Source organism: Jaculus jaculus, chromosome 8, assembly GCF_020740685.1.
Source record: "Jaculus jaculus isolate mJacJac1 chromosome 8, mJacJac1.mat.Y.cur, whole genome shotgun sequence".
NCBI lineage: Eukaryota > Metazoa > Chordata > Mammalia > Rodentia > Dipodidae > Jaculus > Jaculus jaculus.
Window position 1 is genome coordinate 6,260,128 of NC_059109.1, and position 23,543 is coordinate 6,283,670.

At 42.0% G+C, this 23,543-nt stretch overlaps 1 protein-coding gene across 1 annotated transcript in view; it reads left to right on the forward strand.

Moving 5' to 3' along the window:
• The window catches only part of Zfand3 (zinc finger AN1-type containing 3), a 236,868-nt gene that overhangs the window by 26,159 nt on the left and 187,166 nt on the right, over positions 1–23,543 (forward strand). The window lies entirely within an intron of this gene.

Genomic DNA, 23,543 nt, shown 5'->3' on the forward strand with positions numbered 1-23,543 from the left:
TCTTGGCAGGTTGGCCATGGTGGGAAGCTCTTTCCCAAGCCTCTCTCCATGTCTTGTGGATGGTGGTTTTCTCTTCTGTGTGTCTTTCCAAGTTCTAATGTCTGCTTTCTATTTATTTATTTATTTTTTATTTTTCGAGGTAGGGTCTCACTCTAGCCCAGGCTGACCTGGAATTCACTGTGAAGTCATAGAGTGGTCTTGAGCTCGTGGTGATCCTCGTGACCTCTGCCTCCCAAGTGCTGGGGTTAAAGGTGTGTGCCACCACGCCCAGCTAAATGTCTGCTTTTCATAAGGATCTTTAAAGATTATATCCAGAGGCTTTACTGCTTACTGTCTCTCGTTATTTTGGTTTTGTTGGTTTTTGAGGTAGGGTCTTGGTTTAGCCCAGACTTGACCTGGAGTTCACTGTGTAGTCTTAGGCAGAGGCGTCATTTCTGAATGTAGAAAATACATTTATCTATAAATATACTTTTTCAATTTTACTTTCATGGTCTTTGTAAGTTTATTTCACAAACTTTTTACTGTGTGACTGTTGGGAAAATTGCTAGTTTAATATATGTAGCTGTGTTTATTACTTTCTCATTGCTGTAATCAGGTACCTGCTTAAAAAGCCTCCAGGAATTTGGGTTTATTTTGGCTCCCAGTTGAGAGAACAGGGAAGCTTCGCACGACAGCAGCAGGAGTCACATTGCACGTATTATCAGGAAACCAGGGACAGCTGGTGCTCAGCTCACACTCTTCCTTCAGTCCTGGACCCCAGCCCATGGGATGATGCCACCCACATTCAGAGGGGCTCTTCCACTTCACTTGAACCTTTCTGAAAACACCTTCACAGACATATCAAGAAGTGTGTTAACCTTGGTGAATGTGAATCTACTTATGCTGACAGTAAATATTAATTATCACAGTAATGTAATAGGAGAAAGTGAGGAGGAAATTGGCTGTTTTACAATGGGTTAATACACTGTTGGGGAAGAAAAGCAGAAACAAAGTCAGCTCATGTTACTAGTTATACATGTTTTATTTTCATTTCCTTGGCAACTTTTCAAATCCTATGGGCTCTGATATTTTTTTCTTGTCTTCAAGTTCAAAAGGTATTTCCATCTTATTATTTCTTAGTATAGTCTGTTAGGTAAAGTTGCTGTTAGCTCCTTTTTTTAAAAAAGTTTTTTTTTTTTTTTTAGCCGGGTATGGTGGTTTATGCCTTTAAATTTATTTTATTTTATTTTATTTTATTTTATTTTATTTTATTTTATTTTATTTTATTTTATTTTATTTTATTTTATTCATGAGAGAGAGAGAGAGAGAGAGAGAGGGAAAGAGAAATAAAGAAAGAAAGAAAGAAACGGAATGGGCACACCAGGGCCTGTAGCCAGTGCAAATGAACTCCAGATGCATGTGCCACCTTGTGCATCTGGTGTACATGGGTCCTGGGGAATTGAACCTGGGTCCTTTGGCTTTGCAGACAAATAGCAGGCAACTGCTTAGCCATCTCTCCAGTCCTGCTGTTAGCTCCTGATCTTACTGCCTGTGAATGTTAAGTGAAGGCATTCATTCTTGTAGCATTATTGTAAATTAAGTCTAAAAGGTTATGAAATAAAGATCCTTCTTGATTTGCTGACAACAAATGGAAGAAAGTATAGAAAAAGAGTCTTATCATGTATCTATGATCTTGTAATTTATTTGATTGCAGCATTTCATTTTTTCCTAACCCTAACCCTATGACTGCACCCTATTTCTTGTGGCTGATGTACTTGAAGTGACTGGTTTGTGTAACTGGTCTGTGGAGTTTTGGAGGTGGTAATGCGATAGTTAATTTTGTTTATGGTTAAGCTTTCCTGTCAGCCTATACCTTAAAACTCTATAATGACATGCAGCCAACATGTGTCCCTTAAGGTCTTTAAATTGGAGGCTAGGGGCATTTTGGGGTGTGCTAGAGCATTGAGCTGCTTTTGTGTATTGTTGACTGGGTATTGTATGTGGCTGTGTCCCTGTTGGTTTGGAATGGGACAATCACTGCATGGTCTTTTTGCCTTGTTTTTGAGATTCAAATGCACACACATACAAATTGGCTACTTGAAATTACTTACTTTAGATGTTTGCTTTTATGGATGTTTATTAAATTCATTTGCTTTGAATCCACTGTGACTCTGCAAGTGTTTAGATTATGTGCAGAATTATATTCTTGCAAGGATCATTTCCTTGAGTGGCACATGGATCCTGAGCACTAATATTTATGCAAGTACTTCATGTATGTGAAAGGAAGGCTGGAGAGCTCTTTCAGCATGCATACATATGTATATACACACACGTATATAAAAGATATTCTTGGAAATGAATTTCATCAATGGGAATAAATGAGAGATTTGTTTATTCTCATTGTAGCCAGGTCATCATACTTTTTGTTTTTTGAGGTAGGGTCTCACTGTGGTCCAGGCTGACCTGGAATTAACTCTGTAGTCTCAGGGTGGCCTTGAACTCATGGCGATCCTCCTACCTCTGCCTCCCGAGTGCTCAACTTCTTTTTTCTTTGTTTGTTTATTTTCATTTACTCATTTGAGAGCGACAGAGAAAAGGGGGGGGAGGGAGGATGAGAATGAGAATGAGAATATGGGTGCACCAGGGCCTCCAGCCACTGAAAATGAACTCCAGATGCGAGCGCCCCCTTGTCCATCTGGCTAGCATGGGTCCTGGGAATCCAGCCTCAAACAGGTCCTCAGGCTTCACAGTTAAGTGCTTAACTGCTAAGCCATCTCTCCAGCCCTCATCATACTTCTTTCTGGGGACCATTGTTTTCATGTGCAACATTTTTTTATTTATTGCTATTTATGCATTTTGCAGTATTGGGCATTGAACCTAGCTTTGGCTTCATCTTCTCCCAGTGAGTCACACCCCTAGTCTTAGTGCAGCCCTATATATTATTCTGTAGATACTTGTTACGAACTTGGGGTTACTATGGAGATCAAGTATTTCCTTAGCTACTGGTGAGGTGAGCTGTTTAAAAAATGTTTTTATTTATTCATTTGTGAAGAGAGAGAGAGAATGAGAAAGTGTATGTGTGTGGTGTGGATGGTTGGATAGATGGCATGCAAGGGCCTTCTGCAGCAAACAGACTCCAGATGCATGTTCCACGTTGTGTATCTGGCTTTATGTAGGTACTGGGGACTTGAACCCAGACTGTCAGGCCTTGCAAACAAGTGCCTTTAACCACTGGGACATTTTTCTAGCCCTAGGTAGTTCTTTTTTTTTTGAGACTGGGAAATGTAAGAGAGAGGAAGCATGTTCATATCCTGTTAGATTGCTCTGAAAGTGATTCATGCTGGGCTGGATGTTCGGGTTTCTTAGAGTGGTAAGGAAGCGGCACTGGATAGTTGTAGGGGTGGAAGAAGGCCCCATCCTCATGTTCTCAGTGAGGTTCTTAGACACCTCGGGAAGTGTCTTATTATGTAGCTCACTACTCCAGATAATTTTTCCCCCAACCCTGTGAATTCATTCCACAGACAGGGAATTAGAGTGATTGTATGGTACTTTGTACCTGGAACAGATTTTGAGGAAAGCCCACTACCCTCAAAAACAGAAGGGGAGAAGGAGGGAGAGAAAAACAAGGAAACGAGGAGACAGAAACCTGGCAGTTCTTTCCTAGTCTGGCTTGAGCTGGCCCCAGGGACCAAGATGGGGTAGGTTCAGGACTTAGTATGGGGACATCACTGGCACTTGATAGCACTAACGAGTGAGACAGGTGACCCTGGAGTTGACAGAATCACCACCACTCCCTAACTATGGAAGTGAACTACTTCAGGCTAACGCTGCATCCTGGACTCTTGGTCCTAAGGCTTGGTGTAGCCTGCAGCAGGACAGCACACCTATCCCCCTCCTGGGCCAGATCCCATCTAGAGCTAGAGAGGGACTGAGGAGTAGTAAGAGTCAGGGATACTGTTTTGGGGCAGAGCCCTGGCATGAGGGAGGGTCTTGGGAGGCTGACTTGCATACCCCAAGGACTCTCACAGTGGGAGACCTGCTCGCCAGGAAGGAGGGCCCTTGCTGTTTGTACAGCTCGAGTCCCCACCGCTCCTATGAAGGCTGTTGCCATAGTGTTCTGGACTATAGTTCTTTCCCAGAGAAGTGACTCTTGCTGACTACAAGCCCAGGAGCCACAAAGAACTCGGCGGCAAAGGTGCTGGAGACTTGATGGTTCTGCTTCCTAGATGGCTTTGTGGCATGTGTCTGGCTTTCCTCCTGGTTTGCTTGTGTGTTGGTTGGCAGCCTCACCTCCTGCTGGCACTGTGGGATGTCTTTCCTCTCATTCTGTATTTGTTTAATTAATTGAATTATTTTTTTGAGGTAGGGGCTCACTCTAACCTAGGCTGACCTGGAATTCACTGTGTAATCTCATGGTGATCTTGAACTCATGGTGATCCTCCTACCTTTGCCTCCCAAGTATTGGGATTAAAGGTGTGCACCACCACGCCTGCCATATTAGACACAGGGCTTGTTGGGGACTTACAACATCCAAAGTGAGAATCATACCTCTAGACTAATGAGCTGACACTGGGTTATCTTTTCTGAGGTTCATTGGAAATGACATGGTCCTGGTACTGGAGTGTTTGTGGGAGTTGCTTTGGGGGAGCTGGGTAGGTGGAAATATGTGTCTCTGTCCTTGGTTGGGATTTTCACCTGGAGTGTAATGGGTGGGGAATTGGAGGTGGGAAGTTAGGGTCTGGTCCTATGCTCCACTGAGGAAGGTGGATGCTTTGTAGAGGTCACCCCCTCTGGGTTTTTAGAGTGGCCTTCCTTCCCCAGGGACTGGGTCTGCTACTCTTTTTAGGACCAATCTTGTCTCTGGGACCAATGACTTTTCAAAGATGGATGCTGTTCTAATACCTGCCTCCTCTATGCGTCCTCTCTGATTCACTGCCTTTTTCTAGAGCAAGTATTTCTCTGGGGCAGGTCTTTTTTTGTGGTGTTGCCCTCCTCAGACACATAGTGTCTTCTCAGTGACTGGAATCATCTCTGGGATATTTACTCTTTTTGGAACTGACTTTATAGCCTGCCTGCCTTCTCAGTCAAGAATGTCTTCTTTGTATTAACCCCTTCTTGAGATCTCTGAGTCAAATCTCTTGGGACACTGAAGTCTTTTTTTGTGAAGCCATTGCCCTTTTTCCTGCTGTCTCCAATGAGGAGGAGGGAGGTTCCAGTTCCTTTGGAGCACATGATCTGTCTAGGGCTGAATCTGTTCCTCCCCACCTTCTCCTCCAGTCAGTCTCCTCTGAGTGGTGTCCTGGGCAGCCCCCACCACCTGCTACTTCTTTTTCCACTCTTGCTGTGTTTTGAGGATGGCCTCTTTGGAGACTGTGGGTGGCAGCTTGGTCACCTCTGCTTTCTCCATGCTAGGCCACCTCTTCCTGTCCTGCAGGTTCCGTTCTAGGTGAGCCCGGGACAGCCCTCCCTGGTGGACTCAGGTTATGTTGTGTGGGTCTGTGTGAGGACCGTATGGGCAGGGAGCCCCGGCCCAGGACCACAAGCTGCTGCTGGTGGCGAGGATCAATATTGGATTCTTTTGAAGTAAATACTGTGTTGGCCCAAAGATGCTGGTTTGGAACTTTTGGTGAGGAAGCTGTGTACAGGGATGAGCCATTAGTGTTAACTAACCACTTTGCTGTATTTCTAGGATTAAAAGCAAAATCTTTGTGTGTGATGTTTTGTATATTTAGCTTGAAAATGTTCACAAGCTTTTAGAGGCTATTTTTGTTCAGGTAAGAGTTAGGATGGTAAAGCATTTACTAAACTGAAATGTTTCTCTTTTCTCCTTTCTCAGTATTCAAAGAAAGGTAAGTGCACAAAAAACCATTAAAGGATTTAATTTTTCAAATGTAGCAGCAAAACCACACTGTAGCTGTCCATGTTTACTTTAAGCTCCTATTTCAAAAGTACACCCGAAGCTTAGAAATAGTCCACCGTAGCGTGCGGGGTTAGCCTGGACTTTCGTACTCGCTTTATCCTGTTGTGTTAGCAGGGATGGGCTAGTACTTTTTTTCGATCTAAAAATTACTTTGTTCTAGAATTGGAAAAGAAAGTTCTAATCTAGTAATGTTCTAATTCCAAGTGGTTGAAAACGTGCTAAGGGAGTTGAATGAGGGTCTTTCACATGCGCCATTGTTGACTGGACTGGGCCTCTTGGAATCTGAAGATGGGCTCTCTGAATGAAAAAAATTTAAAAGGAGTTAAAAGTATATTATGAATTTGGAGAAAATATTGTCTAAACTAATTTATTCAGAACTTACTTTCAGGGATGTTTTTTGTTTTACAGATGTCTTTTCATGAAGGATATGCTTATTAGTAGGGAGTGTTTTTAAAGCTGCCTTGTCCTAGACCAGAAGTTCCATTTTATATGGTTTAATAGTTTGTTTTAGATTTCTGAGTGTTGTGTGCTAACCTTTTAAAAAAAAGATGGTCTCAGGGTCCCAGGGAGGCTGAGATTATGGCCTTTCAATTAAAGAAATATGTGAGTAGCTAGCCGGACGGTCCATCATTGCTAAGGGCAGCGTTGTAGATGCTATTGCCTGTTCTGTCTTTGAGCTTAAACAGTGAGAGGTGGAATTACTGCTGGAGAGTATCTAGTAGCTCTGGGCAAAGCAACACCTTGAATCCTTCCACAGGCTCCTCCTAATGTAATTAGAAAATAAAATAGTTAGGTTGCTGAGCTTTTCCACATTTTAAATCTCCTTAGCTAGAAGGAACCTGCTATAAAGGCTTTGGAATCTAGCAATAGAACACTAAAAATAATTTTCAGCCTTTGGGGCCTTCATAGAGATTTTTAAACCTGGATTAATAGAGATGAGGGAGGATGAAAGCTTCAGTTTTGTAAGAGCAAGGGATTCAAGGAATTTGAGAGGGGAAAGTTTGAAGACTGTATTTTGAATTAAAAAATATTTAATAAAAATTTAAATAATTTATTTTCATTTATTTGAGGGGGTGGGAGAGAGAAAGAGACAGATATATAGAGAGAATGGGCACTCCAGGGCCTCCAGCCACTGCATACATACTCCAGACCCATGTGCCACCTTGTGCATCTGGCTTACATAGGTCTGGGGGAACCAAACTTGGGTCCTTTGGCTTGTAGGCAAGCACCCTTAACTGCTAAATCATCTCCAGTCCTTTTTTGTTTTTGTTTTTCTTTTCTTTTCTTTCTTTCTTTTTTTTTTTTTTTTTGGTGCTAGGGTCTCACTCTAGCTTAGGCTGACTTGGAATTCACTATGTAGTTTCAGGGTGGCCTCAAATTCATGGCAAACCTCCTGCCTCTGCCTCCTAAATGAAGGGATTAAAAGGCATGCACCACCATGCCTGGCTAATTTTCATGTATTTTTATTTGAGAAAGAGAGAAAGAAATAGGCAGATAGAAAAAGAGAGAAGGAATAGGCTTGTCAGGGCTTCCAGCAGCTACAAATGAACTTCAGGCACATGGGCCACCCTGTGCATATGGTTTATGTGGATCTTGTGGAATTGAACTTGGGTCCTTCGGCTTTGCAGTCAAGCATCTTAACCATTAATCCACCTCTCCAGCCCTGTATTTTAAATTTTTTAAAAATTACTTTTATTATTTATTTATCTTTTGACGTAGGGTCTCACTCTGACCCAGGCTGACCTGGAATTCACTGTGTTACCTCAGGCTGGCCTTGAACTCACAGTGTTCCTCCTACCTTTGCCTCCTGAGTGCTGGGATTAAAGGCATGTGCCATTATGCCCAGCTATCACTTTTATTATTACAAACTTTACACTATGAATAAATCATACATTGGTCATATTTCCATTGATTTACACTATTTAAATCTCCTGCCCCCACCCTCATTCCACTGAGGTTCCTCCTCAACAGTGTTTTTGTATTAACTATGAAGTCATGAAAGTAGTCATCAGTCTCAGTGAGGGGCTGGGGAAGAGAGTGACAGTGCTTCGGTGTATGCCTTCCCACCCTGTGGCTCTTACAGTCTTTCTCTTCTGCAGTATTTCCTCAGTCTTGGTGATCTGTTGTATGTTAGATGTCGTCTTTAGTGTGATTTCTCTGCATCTTCTGAATTTCTGCTTTGACGAGCTTTGAGTCTCCTCACTGTCTACCACCATCATCTTGGAGGAGGTTGTCAGGTCAGCAGTGAGAGCAGCACTTGTGCTTAAATCACATTTCCTCTGTAGTGTCTCCTGGACCCTGGCAGATGTGATAGAGATGACTTGTCTTGTGCTAGGCAGTCTGTATTTTGGATCTTAGCAAATGCAGTTTTCTTTTTAAATTATTCCTTAGATAGTATTATGATAAAAAATACCATGGCACTGGAGAGTGCTTAGTGGTTAAGGTGTTTGTCTTGAAGTCTAAGGTCCCAGGTTTGACTTCCCAAAACCCATGTAAGCTAGGTGCACAAGGTCACTCATATACACAAGGTGATGTGTGTGTCTGGAGTTTGATTGTAATGGATAGAGGCCCTGACAAGCCAATAACCTCCCACCCTCCTCATAGAAAAGTATTATGAGGGCTGGACAGATGGCTTAGCAGTTACCATGTTTGTCTGGTTTGTCTGCAAGGCCTAAGGACTCAGGTTCGATTCCCCAGGACCCTGATGAACAAGGTGGCTCATGTGTTTGGAGTTTGTTTGCAGTGGCTGGAGGCCCTGACACACCCATTCTCTCTGTCTGTCTCTGCTTCCCTCTCTCAAATAAATAAATAAAAATCAAAACATTATAAATTTATAAATTTCCTTCTATAGGAATTCCATGAAAACTATAGATCACTGGGGTTTAGGAATTATTAAGTGGTCTATCAGGAGAGTTTGTTCTTTTTTTTTTTTTTATTTCTTTGAGGTAGAGTCTTGCTCTACTCCAGGCTGACCTAGAATTCACTAGGTAGCCTCGAACTCAGTGATCCTCTTACCTCTGCCTCTGGAGTGCTGGGATTAAATGTGTGTGCCACCATGCCTTGCTCTTTTTACTTCTTAATACCCAGCTGAATTTCAGTATTGTTAAAACAGAGTGTTTGGAGGTAGAGGTAGGTGGATCGCCATGAGTTTGAGGCCACCCTGAGACTACATAGTGAATTTCAGGTCAGGCTGGGCTAGAGTGAGACCCTACCTTGAAAAACCACCATACAAACAACCAACCCAGAGTAGCCAATGTTGAATTTTCCATGTTGTCTAAATCATGGCTAGTGAGTTTGTTATCTGTGACATTAGTGTGTGGTTTTCAGCAGTAGACCAATTGTGTGGCTAGGTCACTGGGTTTTGGGAGAGGGTGGGATCACTGTGAGGCCAGTGGGCCTGTGTTAACAAAAGCATTGCTCTTTGTATGTTACGTAAGCAGTCCAGCTTTCTGAAATGTAAATGTCGAACTGTGGTCTTGTGTTAACTGTGCTGCATGAGCCCACCAGTAGTTAGTTCTGTTGTATCAGTATGAAGGTAGTTCTGGTTAAATTGTAAACCCTAGGCTCCTCAGATGCTGCTTATTGTGAGGTCAGTGGATAAAGTAGAGGCACAATAAAGTCTTGTTCTCTTCACTCAGGGACACAGGATGCTTGAGAGGGCCAGAGCACCACTTCAGGCTCCTCTGATGCTTGTGTATGGATTGCATAGGAGCGCATGGTTTTATGGATTGGTGCTGTGAGTCAGCTCCTCTCACCATCCTTTCCCCCTGGAGAATGAAAGCAGAGACAATGCAGAGATACAGCCTCACTGCTGTGCTCCTTTCCTTACCAACCTGAGTATTTGACATGAGGATTTTGGTGTTTAGACTCATGTTTTTGGTCTTAGAGGATGAGGGTCAGGACTAGATTAGTAGAGCTCCTTGTCTGGGCTATACATAAAGATGATTAATACTTATCAGAAGCTTTGTGTCTATATTCATTCATTGTGGCACTTGAGTTTGTGTATGTGTGTTTCTTCTAAATATTTACTGCTGCTTAGGACATTCACTTCCACCATGTAGTGTATGGATTTAAAGCTTCTTGCAGTTCTTGTTAATATATAAGAACTATGCATTACAGAAAGTCCACTGTTCAGAGCATACCTGGAGGGCCAGAGCATTCTAGTTTAATTTTATCCCAGCTTAGCAGCATTATAATTTGATACTCTGAAGAGAATTAACACATTGCATTCTGTTCATCATAATTTTTCATTTATGGAAAGTACCCAGATTACAAATGAATTTATTTTGAAAATATTTTTAACTAGCTATAGCTTTAAAATCTACCTCCAAATATAATTGATGTATACCTTTCATTCTTGACTTTTCCTTTCTCATCTGTATACTAGCAGTTCATGATGTTCAGGAGATTGTCAGGCCTGGCAGTTTCCTGCAGCAGACTTTTTGAAGACTATGGCCATCCTTTGTGGATAAGGCCTTAATAGACCCCGAAAACAGACATTTCAAATTCTGCATTTATGTAATTTTTAACTTGATCACATGAGTGGGGGATATTTGGGATGGTTTTGATACTGCTTGGGACCAAACAGGATTTTACAGGTCATTGAAAAGAATGCATATCTTGATTGAAAAGTGAGGAAGGTTGCACCATAAGGAAGGTTGTGTCCTTTGAGAGATTGTTAGGATGTAGTTCTTTTTTACTTTGGGCTCTAAGCCAAAATACCTGTGAACATTTCTCAGCTGTGCCATTTATACCCTGTTCAAGTGGGTGGGCAAGTCACCAGTAAGCTTTTTAGATTGTGGAGTTATTCCAGGTGTGATGGTGCATACTGATTGTCAGTCTAACAGGACCTAGAGTTACCTGTGAGGGCTATGTAGATTATATAGATTAGATTAGTTTCTGGGACTGTCTGAAGGATTCTTTTTTTTAAAACTTTTTTTTTTGTTTATTTTCATTTATTTATTTGAGAGCGACATAGAGAGAAAGAGGCGGGGGGGGGGAGGGGAGAGTGGGCGCACCAGGGCTTCCAGCCACTGCAAATGAACTCCAGATGCATGCGCCCCCTTGTGCATCTGGCTAATGTGGGTACTGGGGAATCGATCCTTGAACCGGGGTCCTTAGGCTTCACAGGCAAGTGCTTAACCGCTAAGCCATCTCTCTAGCCGAAGGACTCTTTTAAAGAATTTTTTTTACTGACAACTTCCATAATTATAGACAATAAACCATGATAATTTCCTTCCCTTTTGCAACTCCACTCTCCACCCCGAGCCTTGGAAGGTGTAATAGAGATGTTGCGGTGATCTCCCTCTTATTAGTTAGTTTCTTTTTCATTTTGATGTCATCATCTTTTTCTCCTATTCTGAGAATCTTGTGTAGGTAATGCCAGGTACTGCAAGGTTGTGGCCATTTTGTGTCTAGAAGAGTTCAGTACAGTGTAAGTGTTGTAAACAGTTCTGCCCTTCCTTTGGCTATTCCTTCCACCACCTCTTCTGCAATAGACCCAGAGCCATGGAAGGTATGATAGAGATGTTGCAGTGCTGAGCACTCTGCAGTCACTTCTGAGCCCTGTGGTGCCTTTTGAGTCATCCCAGATGTCTGCCATCTGAGAGAAGCTTTTCTAACCAAAATGAGAGTAGCATTAATATGTGAGTATGAACATTATTTAAAGTGCTTACTGGGCAGTTTGGTGAGCATGTTACATGTATTTAGTTAGACACCAGCAGGCATTAGCATTCCTAAGGCTCATGTCTTCCCCCATTATAGGTTTTCAGTATCAGACATGTGTTCCCTCCCATGGAGTGGGCCTCCAGTCCAATTAGCAGTTGGTTTCCTCCATAGCAGACATGCCAATATTGTACCAGTTGTCTCATTTGGCCTAGCTTGCAGTGTCCACTGCTGTTTACTTCCACTGACTTCTCTCTCACGCATAGGGCTGCATGCAGCATATTTAAATTTTTTTTTAATTTTTTATAATTAACAGCTCCCATGATTGTAAACAATATCCCATGATAATTCCCTTCCTCCCCCCATTTTCAATTCCTTTGAAACTCCACTCTCCATCATGTACCCTCCCCCTCTCAATCAGTCTTTTATTTTGATGTCCTGATATTTTCCTCCTGTTATGATGGTCTTGTGTCAGTATTGTCAGGCACTGTGAGGTCATGGATATCCAGGCCATTTTGTGTCTGGAGGAGCACGTTGTAAGGAGTCCTACCCTTCCTTTGGCTCTTACATTCTTTCTGCCACCTCTTCCACAATAGACCCTGAGCCTTGGAAGGTGTGATAGAGATGTTGCAGTTATGAGCACTCCTCTGTCACTTCTTCTCAGCACCGTGATGCCTTCTGAGTCATCTCAAGGTCACTGCCATCTGAAAAGAGAAGGTTCTCTAACCAAAAGTGAGAGTAGCATTAATATGTGGGTATGAACATTAAGAGAAGTGCTTACTGGACATTTTGATAAGCATAGTATATACATTTAGCCAGACAGCAGCAGACATTACACCTCTAGGGCTCATGACTACCCCTGTTGTAGGTTTTCAGTATCAGGGATGTATTCCTTCCCATGGAGTGGGCCTCCAGTCCAGTTAGTGAGCAGTTGGTTTCCCCCATAGCAGACATGCCACTATTGCACCCTTTGGCTCATTTGGCCTGTTTGGCAAATACAAGGCTTCCACTGTAGAGTATCTTCACTGGTGATTTCTCCCTCTCCCATTGAGCTGCATGTAGTGTGGCTTTTTCCAGCTGGTCTACATGGAGGAGGTTTTAAGCTCAGTTCTAAAGCAGGATTTCTCAGTGATCTTGCAGCCCAAGTATGTGCAGTCTTCAGCAGCAGGGTCTTACCGTCTCTTCCTGGTGGGAAACCAAGGGGCAGTGTATTTTTTTTTTCCAGCTTTCTGTCAGCTGGTCTATAGGGAGGAGGTTTTCAGTTCAGCCCCAGCAAGATTTCTTGGTGATCTTGCATCCCAAGCATGTGCATTCTTCAGTGGTAGGGTTTTGCCATCTGTTCCTGGTGGGAAATCAAGAGCCTTGGCAATGGCTTGTAATGTTTTTGGGGCACCAGGGACTTCCCTGGCCAACAACATACTGCAAGGCGTCCCATCCCTGACACTCAAAATTTTCTAGTAACAATTTGTGGCTTCTGGGTGTACCATTGACCAAAAAAGTAGGTTTCCATATGGTTTATTCATACCCTCTTAGATTTTGATTAACCCTCTCCACACCCTTTCTTTACTCAGTCTTGTTCCCTGACCTCATTTAGGCTTTTCCACTCCCAGTAATCTGCTTCATTGACATACATACATACATACATATTCTTATATATATACAATACCATCTCCTTAAGTCTTCTTTTCCTTCCTTCCTCATAACCCCTTTCTAGCTTACTGGCCTCTGCTACTGAGTTTTATTCCAGCTTATGTATAAGTCCAAACATTTGTAGTTAGGATCCACATATGAGAGAGAACATGCGACATTTGGCTTTCTGGGCCGGAGTTACCTCACTTAGTAAAATCCTTTCCAGATCCATCCATTTCCCTACAAATTTCATGATTTTGTTTTCCTTTACTGTGGAATAGAACTCTATTGTACATATGTACCACATTGTTATTATCTCCTCATCAGTTGAGGAACATCTAGGCTGGTTGCATTTCCTAGCTATTGTGAATCGAGCAATAATAAACATGGTTGAGCAATTATCTCTAAGGAGTGAGACGAGTCCTTAAGATACATGCCTAGGAGTGGTATAGCTGGATCATATGGTAAATCTATTTTTAGGTTGCCTCAGGAACCTCCACACTGATTTCCACAATGGCTATACCAATTTATATTCCCACCAACAGTGTAAAAGGGTTCCTCTCTTTCTGCATCCTTGCCAGCATTTATTTATTGTCATTTGTTTTCTTTTTTGGTTTTTCGAGGTAGGTCTAGCCCAGACTGACATGGAATTCACTGTGTAGTGTAAGAACAGCCTCTAACCCACAGTGATCCTCCTACCTCTGCCTCCCAAGTGCTGGGATTAAAGGCGAATGTATGCCATCATGCCCGGCTAAAAATTGTAGTTAAAAAAAATTTAATCAGCTGGGCATGGTGGCGCATGCCTTCTATCTCAGCACTCGGGAGGCAGAGGTAGGAGGATCACCAAGAGTTTGAAGCCACCCTGAGACTACATAGTGAATTTCAGGAAAGCCTGGGCTAGAGGGAGACCCTATCTGGGTGGTGGTGGTGGGGGGGAAGGAATTAATCAATTTATTTATTTTAAATATTTTATTATTTATTTGAGAGAAAGAAGGGAGAGAATAGATGTGCACCAGGGCCTCTAGTCACTGCAAGTGAACTCTTGCTGCATGGCTGGGTCCTGGGGAATTGAACCTGGGTCCTTTGGCTTTGCACCTTAATCTCTAAAACAGTTCTTCAGCCCCCAAAACATAGTTTTGAGCATAGCAAATGAACAATTTTTTGTGGGTATACATGCATGCATACGTGCATCTGTGTAGAGGCCAGGGTACAACCTTGGATGTCATTTCCTCATCTGCCTGGCTGTTCACCATTTTTGAGACAGTCTTGGTTGGCTTGGAACTTGCCAAATTGGTTAGACTGGTTGGTCAGTCTGCCCCAGGTATCTGCCTGCTTTTGCTTCTTTGGTGTTGGGATTACTGGTGCACACCACCATCATGCTTAGCATTTACATGGTTCTGGGAATCAAAGGCAGGTCCTTAGGCTTCATTGTAAACACTTTACCAACTAAGTTGTCTACCCAGCTCATAAAATGTTTTCTTTTTAAATTTTTGTTTATTTTTATTTATTTATATGAGAGCAACAGAGAGAGAAAGAGGCAGATAGAGAATGGGTGCCCCAGGGCTTCCAGCCACTGCAAATGAACTCCAGACGCGTGCTCCCCCTTGTGGCTAACGTAGGTCCTGGGGAATTGAGCCTTGAACCAGGGTCCTTAAGCGTCACAGGCAAGCGAATAATCACTAAGCCATTTCTCCAGCCCTCATAAAATATTTAAGTCCAAAGAATCTGCCCATACTCTTCAGCCCTGAGTACTACAACCAAACTAGATGTTAAGAAAACTAATGCTAGATTTAAATTGGTGAGTAATGTCATCTTTGACAAGCCAATTAAATGTGTGGCCTTGTTAAACTGCCTTGTTGGTTTGAATGACTGAATCCTAAAACAATAGTAGTTGCTTAGGCAGGACTAGTGACTTATGTTTTGAAGGCTCTTCCACTTCCATAGCAGTACCATGGATCATTCACACTTGTGCTTAGTAAATGCTGAAGTGAGAATGCCATGCCACGGGTTTTGTAACCAAGAGCTGTTGGTGTAGATCACACTTCTGTTCAGGAAGCTGGTAATGCAGAGTCATCTGGTTAGCACTGTATAGCATAACCGGTATTTTAAGGGATTAGGACATGTGGCATTGCCGCGAGAAAGTTCCTTTGGTTTGTCTTTTAAGTCATTTTCTTGAATTTGAAAGTATCAAAATTGCACAGTAATGGAAGTAATTCTTTTGTAAGAGTACATCAGTGCTTCCTCTTAGTTTAAGAGAAATGTGCTTAACTGTTCCTGGCATGTGTGAGAATCTGTATTAAATATGTAATAATCATCTTGACTTTTTTTAAAAAATCAAAATCATTAGTTCTTTGTACCAGCTAACATGTTTGCTCTGTACTATTAAAAGAAATATCTTGTAATTAAGTTAACTTTTATGTATAGTATGAAAAAGGTCATATCAGATTGGAACTTGTTATCTTGGAAAAGGTCTTCTGAGACAAATACAAATTCACCTGATGTTTCATGATGGGAAGAATCTCGTCAAGGCTAAGTCAACACAAATGTAGAATTGTCCTTTATTCAGTTGGAGAATGGTCTGGTGTGGGATGTGTTTGTTTTGGTTGTCTCTCAAGACTGTCCTTTTCTAGACATTTCATAAAAGTGGAGTCATATTGCCTTTCTTCCTCAACTGACTGCTGCTCCCACAGTGCACCACCCACAATCCCAATGGGGATGGCCTGCATCCCCAACGAGGATGGTCTCTGGAGGGCGGGGCAGGGATGAGGGAAAGGATGGTACTACCATGTGCTGCTTACATACTGAATATGTCCTTAACTAATAAAACCAAAAGTGGAGTCATATACTGTATAGTTTGTTGTGATCACTTCCTGTACTTAAATGTGAACTTTCAAGGTTCTCCAGCACTGTAGCATGCATTCTGTCAGTAGTTCTTTTTATGAACAAGTGCAGTACCATTGCATGAATATACTACACTTTCTTTACCCACCCAGGTAGTAGGCATTTCATTTTTCCCCCCATAATGCAGCACCACAATACTCGAAGCAAGGTATTTAACAGTTAAGAGACTTCATTGCTTTCCTTATAATAATGTGGCAGAAAAGTCAAACAACATGAATAGGGAACACAAAACTTGAATAATACTGTAAAACAACAAGAGTTAACATTTTGTAACAGACTTCATTTTTAAAGAAAACCGTTAAGTGCACAGTGAACATACTCCAGGTTAGACTATATGAGACTAAAACAAGTCTCAGTACATTAAAAAGGTTAGAAGTCACAGAAATTATGCTCTCTGTCCATACGGAATAGAATTGGAAAGTAGTACCAGGAAGGACTCTGGGAAACTCAGTGTGAACATACAACAAGACACTTCTGAGCCATGTCCGTGTCAGCGGAGACGTGAAAAGACAAAGCAGGGATTGCTGTGAGGTGCAAGAGCGCAACCACAGCGCATGAACGCTGGGTTGATGGAGGACGAGGGAGGCCAACCTCCCTGGAGACTAGAACAGAATCAGTGCATAGACATAGGAAAACTAGATGGAAAATCAGTGAAACCAAACCCGGTTCTTGGAAGAGAGAACCTAGTCAACACACTTTATCTCAGTGAACCAGTTGCAGAGAGGAGAGTGAGTAGACTTAGACTTGAAAGAAGGGATGGCACTGCCCACCTTATGGAAATAAAAGGACAAGCTAGTGCCTGTGTGCCATCGGTGTGCAGTGCCAATGTCTTTAGACAGTGAGCTCTTCTGTGTAGTATGATACTCACACGATCGAATTTCTGTGATCTCCGTGACTGTGTCTGACGCGCTGCTGCACCGCACTGCCCGCCGATGGGTCGGGGTGGTATTCCTCCCTGTCACTTAAACCCAGGCAACCACTGATCTCTTACTGTCTCCGTAGGTTTCCCTTTCCTAGCATGCTAAACCATTGGAATCCTGTAGTAATGTACGTAGTCTTCTTACACTCGTCTTCATTTGGCACTATCCTCTAAGATCTCTCCATTTCTTTTCATGGCTCCATGTGCCATGGATTCTCAGCACGTCGTCATTGTTGCTGCTGATCCATGGGCCGGTTGCTTCCACAGTCAGCAGTTGGAAATGAAGCTGCTGTGAGCATTGGTGTAGCTTTTCAGCTCACTTGGGTACATACCAGGGAGCATGTTTGCTGGCTGCATGGTGATGTTTTCTTTAGTAGGAAACTGCCCGACGTTATTCAGAGAACCTTTTTTTTTTTTTAATTTGCATTGCTGTCAAAAAGAAGTGAAGGATTCTATTCTCCACATCCTTGATAGTTTTAGTGTTTTGGTTATTCTGATAGACATATGGTGGAGTCTCAGTGTTTTTATTAGCAAACATAAGATACCATCATTTCATATTACTTGCCATTTGTATGTCTTGTCCTCTTCTTCCTGCCACCAGTGCTGGGCTCTGAACCAGGCCTTGGGCATGCATGGTAAGCAAGCACTTGATGCCTTTGCTAAGATGTGTGTTTAGGCCTTTTGTCCATTTTTTTAATACTTATTCTTTTATGGGGGTGGGGTGTTTCAAGGTAGGGTCTCACTCTAACCTAGGCTAACCTGGAATTTACTACTCAGTTCTCAGACTGGCCTCAAACTCATAGCAGTCCTCCTCCTCCAGCCTCCCAAGTGTTGGGATTGAAGGCGTGTGCCACCATGCCCAGCTTATCCTTTGTTTTAAAAACAGGGCTTCATTTTATTTTTGAGTTTAAAGCATTTGTGGACTTTTATTTTAGTTTTTTGAGGTAGGATCTCACTCTAGCCCAGGCCGACCTGGAATTCACTATGGAGTCTCAAGGTGGCTTTGAACTCACGGCGATCTTTTTACCTCTGCCTCCAGAGTTGTGAATTTTTTAAAATATATTTTTATTAATACTAAAATTTTTTTATTTAATTTTCTTTATTTGCTTGAGATAGACAGACAGAAAAAGAGGGAGAGAGAGAATGAGTGCACCAGGGCCTCCAGCCATTGCAAACGAACTCCAGGTGGCATGCACTATCTTGCGCATCTGGCTTACATGGGTATTGGGGAATTGAGCCTTGAACTGGGGTCCTTAGGGTTCAAAGGCAAACACTTAACTGCTAAGCCATCTCTCAAACCCCTATTTGTGTATTTTTGATCAAAATCTTTCATTATAAGCCGGGTGTGGTGGCTCCTACCTTTAATCCCAGCACTTGGGAGGCAGAGGTAGTAGGATCACCATGAGTTTGAGGCCATCCTGAGACTCCATAGTGAATTCCAGGTCAGCCTGAGCTAGAGTGAAATCCTAGCTTTAAAAAACAAAAACAAAACAAAACAAAAAACCAAAACCTTTCATTATAGAATAATGTAAAGGAAATTAGAATAATCTTGTGAATTACCTTTGTATCCAGATGGAGCTCCAGGTGTTACTAATTTGTGTTCAGTTTGCTTTTGTTTATATCTAACAAATCACTTTTGAGGAAATGCTAACCATCTATTTGTATAACTTTAGATTTTGATCTTCTGACATCAATACTATTATCACTCTTGAAGTAATTACCATTAATACTCTAATATCACAGATAAATCTTACGTTGAGGGCTGGAGAAATGGCTTAGTGGTTAAGGCATTTGCCTGAGAAGCCAAAGGACCCAGGTTTGATTCCCCAGTACCCACATAAGCCAGATGTAGGACACATGCATCTGGAGTTCGTTTGCAGTGGCTGGAGGCCTTGGTGTGCTCATTTGTTCTCTCTTTCTGTCTCCTCTGTCTCTCTCTCTCTGCTTGCAAATAAATAAATTTAAAAAAATCTGATATTGGTGGATTGAAATGCAGTAAAGCTTTGTATATTGCTTTTGTATCAAGCAGTCTTGCTCAGCTTACTTTCCAGTGCTAATGATTCATAGAGGAGTTTGGGTTTTCTGCTTACATAGTCAAATAGTCTTTAATTTCTGTACTTTCTACTGGGTTTTCTCTTTTATTGCACTGACTAGCCTGCTTTGTATTGAGTAGATGTATAAACATCATGATAATAATTATATTTGTTTTATTTTTAAATTTAATTTATTTGCGGGGGTGGGGGGAGAGAGAGAAAGAGAAAGACAGAGTGGGCACGCCAGGGCCTTTAGCCAGTGCAAATGAACTCCAGACGCATGTGCCCCCTTGTACATGGGTATTGGGGAATCAAAACTGAATCCTTTGGCTTTGCAGGCAAGCACCTTAACTGCTAAGCCATCTTTCTAGCTCCTTATTTTTTATTTGAAATAGAAAGTTCTGAGCTTACTATTAAGCTTAATGTTTGTTTTATTATTTTAAAAGATATTTTTAGCTGGGTGTGGTGTCACATGCCTTTAATCCAAGCACTTGGGAGGCAGAGGTAGGAGGATTGCCATGAGTTTGAGGCCAGCTTGAGATTACATAGTGAATTCCAGGTCAGCCTGGGCTAGAATGAGACTGTCTCAAAAAACCAAAAAAATTGTTTGTGTGTGTGTGTGTGTGTGTGTGTGTGTGTGTGTGTGTGTGTGTGTGTGTATGTATGTATGTATGTATGTATCTATCTATCTATCTATCTATCTATCTATCTATCTATCTATCATCTATAATTTGACGGGGGGGGGAGAGAGAAGGAAAGAGCGTGGGTTGTTCTCCAGGGCCTCCAACTCTAGATGCATGCAGCACTTTGTGTATCTGATGTTACATGGTTACTGGGGAATTGAACCCAGGACATCAGGTTTTGCAACCAAGTCCTTTTAATCACAGAGCTATTTCTCCTGCTGGGAGAGGGAGAGAGGGGAGAGGATGAATGAATTGGCATGTCTTAGCCACTGCAATTGAACTCCAGATGCTTATGCCACCTAGTGTGCATGTGCGACCATGCACTTATGTCACCTTTGTGCAGCTGGCTTACATGGGATCAGGAGAGAGATCAAACCTGGGTCCTTAGGCTTTGCAGATAATTGCCTTAACTGCTAAGGCATCTTTTGAGCCCCATATTTTTTTTTAAACAGTTTACTTTTTTTCTGAATAAGGAAATTTTCTTCTGCTCTCTATGAATTCTTCACATCATGGTTACATATTAATTTTATCTGATTCTTTGTCTTCATCTGTTAAATTGCTCATATCTTTTCCTGTTTTATGAAGTTATGTGATCTGTGCCATTAATGTTTGGTAAGCTAATTTTGGATTATCAGAGTATTAAAAAAAATTTTTTTTGGTTTATTTTTATTTTATTTATTTGAGAGTGACAGAGAAAGAGGCAGAGAGAGAGAGAGAGAGAATGGTCGCACCAGGGTCTTCAGCCACTACAAACGAACTCCAGGTGCATGTGTGCCCCCTTGTGCATCTGGCTATTGTGGCTCCTGGGGAATCGAGCCTTGAACTGGGGTCCTTAGGCTTCATAGGCAAGCGCTTAACCGCTAAGCCATCTCTCCAGCCCTATCAGAGTATTTTTATTGCCTATAGTTTTTTTTTTTTTTTTTGCTAGGGTGTGGTATGGTGTGTGTATGCCCTTGCAGCCTTCCGTGTGCTTGCCTGTGGTGGGTGGAGCAGAATGTCTGGTGTCCCACTCTGTTGTTGTTCTGCACACTCACATTTTAAGCCAGAGTCCACTGATATTAGAGCTTGCCCTGCCCCCCAAGCCCAGACCACTGCCTGATCTTTGCTCCCTTTTGCAGAGCTGGGCTTGCAGGTGTGTTTGGCTATACCCAGCTGTTTATGTGGGATCTGGAGATTTGAACTCAGGTGGTGGCAGATTCACTTAGGCCCTCATGCTTATACGGGAAGCACACTTAACCAATGATCCATCTCGCCATCCTGGATATAGTCTTTTATTGTTAAGTTGCTTTTTGTTGAAAAACAAAGCAAAAGAAAAGAAAAAACCCAAAACCTTATTGATTTACATGCCAGGGATGGGTGTAGGGAAAGAATAGTGCCAGGGCCTTTTGTCTGCTGCATATGAACTCCAGATGCATGTGCCACTTTCTGCATCTGGCTTTGCATGGGTACTGGGGAATCAAACTCAGGCTGTCAGGCTTTTCAAGCAAATGCCTTTAACTGCTGAGCCATTTCTCTAGCCTGTTTTGATTTTAAAGTTTTATTTCTTTTCTTTGCATCTAAGGCCATGTGTAATGTCCTTTTTTAAATTTTGGTATGAGATTTATGTTGACCTCAAATGAGTTGATTAGGGTTGCTTTGCTTTTTTCTTTTGTGTTTAAGAGTGCCTTAATTCTTTATGGAAATTTCCACCAAGGTCACCTGAAGTTACATGAACATCTTCACTTTCAATGAAGCTTATATTTATAAATTTATTTTCCTGTTTTTTTTTTTTTTTTTTTTTTTTTGGTTTTTCGAAGTAGGGTCTCACTCTAGCCCAGACTGACCTGGAATTCACTATTAGTCTCAGGGTGGCTTCGAACTCAGGTGATCTTCCTACCTCTGCCTCCTGAGTGCTGGGATTAAAGGCATGCGCCACCATGCCCGGCTATTTTCCTTTTTAATTACAAGATTGGTAAGATTTTCTATTCTCAATCTTGGCACTTTTTTTATTCTTCAAGTTTACATTTAAATTTTACTGACATGATATCTTTAATATTCTCTATAAATTTATATGATTTATAAAGTAAATGTTAAATTTTTGGCTTCATGAATATACACACACACATACATATGTAGTATCTGACAATATATCCATGCGATTATCAGATCATGATAAAGAATATTTCTAACACTTATGTAGGCCCCTCCCTGCCCTACAAATCATCACTATTTGATCTGTTGTTACATACTTAGCTTGATATATTTTACACATCATCTAGCTGGAATCATTGTGCTTGGTTTCTTTGCTCAGCATTGTCTCTACAGAAGTCACTTTGGTTGCAGTTAGTCAGTAGTGCTTACTCCATTTTGTGAACACCCACAGTATATATTCTTGTGCAGGTGGACATTGCTGTTTCAAAATTTGGTAGGAATAGTGGTGCTGTAACTGTTGCTTTGTATGCATACCTCTTGGTAGGCACACAGTCATTTCTCATGGGCCCATATACTTGTGTGTGTGGGCGGTTGGATGGGGGGGGGGTTAGAGAATGAGAATTGATAAGGCATTGGCTATGCTTAGCTTTGGCTGTAGTGGCTGGACCAGTTTTGCTCTCCCACAATGAGCTTATCGGTTTCCAGTGCACTCCTTTGTTTTCAGTGTTTGAAATTTGGTTATTTTGTTGGAGGCACATGGGTATGATGCTGTGATGATAATGATGATTGGGTGGGTGTTACCATATCAGTGTTAGGGATTGAGCCCAACCCTTATACATTCTAGGCAAGTGTTCTACCTGCTGAGTTACATTCCTAGACTCGCATTGTGATTTTAATTTGCATTCTCTAATACTAGTCTAATGATATGGACCTGGTTTCTATTTGACTATTTGCCTCTGTGTCCACATTAAAAATATTATTTATTTATTTGAGAGAAAGGGAAGAAGGAAGAGTGGGAGTGGCCAAAAGAGGAGAGGGAGGGAAAAGAATGGGGATACCAGGGCCTCTAGCCACTGTAAATGAGCTCCAAATCATGTGACTCTTTGTGTATCTGTCTTGAAGTGTGTACTGGGGAGTTGAACCTGGGCAAGCAGGCTTTGCAAGGAAGTGCCTCTAACAGCTAAGCCAGCCCAACATCCACATTTATTTTATTTTAATTTTTTAATTAAAATTTTATTTTGTTTATTTATTTGAGAGTGACACACACACACACACACACACACACACACACAGAAAGAGAGAGAGAGAATGAATGGGTGTGCCAGGGCCTCCAGCCACTGCAAATGAACTCCAGATGTGTGTGCTCTTGTGCATCTGGCTAACATGGTCCTGGGGAATGGAGCCTTGAACTGGGGTCCTTAGGCTTCACAGGCAAGTGCTTAACCGTTAAGCCATCTCTCCAGCTCTTATTTTTAATTTTTATTTATTTGAGAGAGACAGACAAAGAGGTGGAGAGAGAGAGAGGGAGGGAGAGTGGGAGAGAATGGGTGCACCAGGGCCTCCAGCCACTGTAAACGGACTCCAAATGCATGTGTCACCTTGTGCATCTGGCTTACATGGGTCCTGGGGAAGGGTCCTTAGGCCTCACAGGCAAGTGCTTAACTGCTAAACCATCTCTCCAACCCAGCATCCACACATTTTGATGTACCTCTTCAAGTCTTGTTTTTATTTTTTTTAGTTTTGGTTTTTCAAGGTAGGAGCTCACTGTAGCTCAGGCTGACCTAGAATTCACTATGTAGTCTGAAGATGGCCTCTAACTCACGGCAGTGCTCCTACCTCTGCCTCCCAAGTGCTGGGATTAAAGATGCGCACCACTACACTCTCCTCTGCACACGTCTTTTAAT